General features: G+C 38.9%; 1 pseudogene across 1 annotated transcript; it reads left to right on the top strand.

Annotated features, from left to right (window-relative positions):
- The first annotated feature begins 2662 nt into the window (after positions 1 to 2662).
- LOC308633486 (M-phase phosphoprotein 6-like) lies at positions 2663 to 3142 on the top strand (annotated as a pseudogene). The gene has a single exon. The product of its transcript is annotated as an M-phase phosphoprotein 6-like (transcript).
- Positions 3143 to 3417: the final 275 nt, after the last annotated feature.

Here is a 3417-nt window from a genome sequence, read left to right as displayed (position 1 = left end):
CTTTCTCTTTGCATTTCAAATATTCTAAGTTGGCCAAGAAAGATGAAATTGTTTACTGAGTTGAAGTTTGTACACTTATGATTTTCCTTGGCCCTTTCTATATGTTGGTTCTTTAATTTGGATTGGGCCCATGGTAGGTGACATAAATGTTATCAATACTGCCTACACATTTTGTTGGCCTTGACAACTCAGCTCTTGTACCTATTTCCTTGGTTCAAGCAATTTCAAGCAATCCCAGCAGGTAAAATGTTATAATTGCTTTGTACCTTTTGGCAATTAAGATAAACCAGACAGATTGCAAGTCATCAGCACAAGCAGAACCATGGTATGCACATGAGGGTGCAGGTGACAAAGGAACAGAGAAGCCATAAAAAAACCAAAAATATTAATAAAAGATTTAAGTGAAAAGAAATCTGTCTAAGCAGAGTCTTATTTTGTAAAAACACAAAACAGTCAATATCTTTTAAAAACTGTCTGGAATAAGCTACAAGAAACAATTTGTTTTTACTTTAGGCAAATTTCAATCACATAAAGAGATAACTGGAAGAAATACTTTTCATAATCTGTGGAGATTTGCATCTGCCAAAGAATCCTCAGATGACCCTCCCTCACTTCATCATGTTTAAGTGGAATCCCAAACACTGTTCAGACCTGTAATAAATGTAGCAGTGATGAAATTTCCCAAAGAAATAAGAACAAAATGTTCACACATGCATGAATAAAATTTACCGATTAAAAAAACACCAATCCTTCAAGAAAACAAGGGAGCAGAAGTGGAGGGAGGAAGGCAGAAGGCTCTAGCTTTGGAACAATTTCCCTAACTCATCTTTGAAGTTACTTATATTCTCAAAGCCTTAAATCTAGCATCCTAGACTTCCTAGTCTCACGAATACCTTGCCCATTTGTCTCCTTGTCATTGCTCATGCCATTTCTTCTAAATTGAACACGCACTCCTTTCCACCCATCCTCAAGGCTCCCCAAATGCAAACCCTATGTCATGTGACCCAGTATAAATGCTACATCTCAGTGAAGGCTTCCCTGAGCTCCTTACATGAAGACGATCTCTGTTTTGTGAAGGCCAGCTGTATCCCTCTGAAGGGACTTATAAATGATACTATATTTCTTCAAATACACATATACGTGATGGAGACTCACAGAATGATGGAAGGCTAAAAGTTGGGCAGGGTAATCTGTCAACTGTACAGAAGCATAGACCAAAGATGATACCACTTTTAATAATGCCATATCCCTATGCTTACATTGGGTCTAGAAACCAATGCAATCTCTTCTCCCAATTCTTTATCTTTCATCACTTGTTCAAGATTCATAGTCTTGGTGGACACAAACATTTGTCTCATCCTAGATTATGTGCCCACAGTCAAAATGGCAGAGTTCTGACTCCTCGACTTTCATAGCAGGTGGCAAGACTCTGCCTCCCAGAAAGACTCACATAACAGGAGAATTCTGGTATTTACCAGAGGATTCATATATTGAACAGCTAAAATAAGCAACAAAAATGTGCTACTCTTCAGTAGCCATGACTTGGCTCTTCTGGAAAACTCTAAATTTCATGAAGTCAGAATTTATGTCTGACTCATTTTTGTACCCACTGAAGTCCTTAAAAAGTATTTTGCTATCTTATTTTAATGTTTCTAGCATAAAATACTCCATGACACTTTAAATTGCTCAGATTTTAAAATTTCTGATGTTATCTATAAATGTTTGATAACTATTTATCAACTAAGAGAATGATGCTTTTTTGAAACAAAGAAGCCCTAGTGTTTTACATATTAGGCAATTTTCTGTTACTATGACAGAATACCTGAGATAATCAACTTATAAAGAGAAAAAGATTGTTTGGGTTCACAAGTTTTGTTTTGTTTTTGGTACCAGGGATTGAACCTAGGGGCACTTAACCACTGAGCAACATCCCCAGCCCCCCCCCCTTTTTTTATTAGTTGCTCAAAACATTACAATGATCTTGACATATCATATATCATACATTTGATTCAAATGGGGTATGAATTCTTATTTTTCCCACATGTACAGATTGCAGGACCCAGCCCCTTTTTATATTTTATTTAGGGACAAGTTCTCACTGAGCTGCTTAGGGCCTTGCTTAATTGTTAAGGCTAGCTTTGAACTTCCAATCCTCCTGGCTCAGCCTCCCAATCCACTGGAATTATAGGCATATGCCACTGCACCTGGTGGCTCACAGTTTTGAGGGTCCCAGTACATGACTGTTTGGCCCCATTGCACTGGGTGTGTGGCAAGGCAGCACATGATAGTAGGAGCATGACAGAACAAAATTCTTCACTCACCTCATGGGTCAAGAAGCAAAAAAAGGTAAGAAGACAGAGTAGAATCATAACGGTCTTCTTCAAGGGCATGTTCCCAGTAAAGAAGCTCCACTTATCAAAGCTTTCACCAGCTCCCATTAGCACTGTGATGGGGACCAGGTCTTTAAACACATGGGCCTATGGGGGACATTCAAGTCCAAACTAATGCATTCCACTCCTGACTCCCAAAGGTCTTATTCATTTGCAAGATGTAAAATGCATTTATTCCATCACCAAAAACCCCCAAAGTCTTAACTCTTCTAGTGTTGCTCAAAAGTCTAAGTCTGAAGTTTCCTCGAAGACTCAAGGCAAGGGGCTGGTAGATGAGGCTCGTGGCAGGCAAGGCCAGCATAGCGGCTGAGCACAAGACCAAGTTGTCCAAGAACCTGCTGCTCAGGAAGTTCATACAAAGGGGATTGAACTCAGAAACCAAGAAACAACTAGGAGAGGAAGAAAAGAAGATCATCAGTGAAGAGCCCTGGTACTTGGATTTGCCAGAGCATAAAGAGAAAGAGAGCAGAGTTTCTTGTTATGTGGAGATCTTCTCTATGTAAGAATGTCATTCAGAGGATTTAATCCCAAAGTTGAGAAACTGATGTTTCAAATGAATGCTAAAAACAAAAGAAGATGAAGATGAAGATGATGTGTCAGATGAGGCAATGGCTAGAAGATGTGAGACCCTGGTGGGGACGACTGGAAAACAGTTTGCCAAGAAGAGAGATCCTGCCAGTTACGAAGAAGATGAAAATGGAGACATAAAACCAGTTAAAGCAAAGAAGATGTTCTTAAAGTTCCAAGATTAAAAATGATGCCTTAAAATATGTCTCTGTGAAAACAGCAGACTTTGGAGCTTATCCCCATGGCATCTTTTAGCTGTTAATACTTGATGTTTATTTGTAAAGAGATGTGTAATTTTAGAGACAGGCTGGGTTTGAAACAGATGTGTGATGGGTGTTATACGTCCTTTCCCGAATCGGATTCATCAAGAGCAGAAGTCAAGCCTGGATCTTCAGACGTACATAGGCACAGGGTTTCTTCCTAAAAATTTTACCTCAATTTATTTATTTTTAATATAACT

This window comes from Spermophilus citellus (assembly GCF_964194105.1).
Source record: "Spermophilus citellus genome assembly, chromosome: 14".
Taxonomy (NCBI): Eukaryota; Metazoa; Chordata; class Mammalia; order Rodentia; family Sciuridae; genus Spermophilus; species Spermophilus citellus.
Note: the sequence above shows the minus strand (reverse complement) of the source record. Positions and strands in the feature narration are given on the sequence as shown.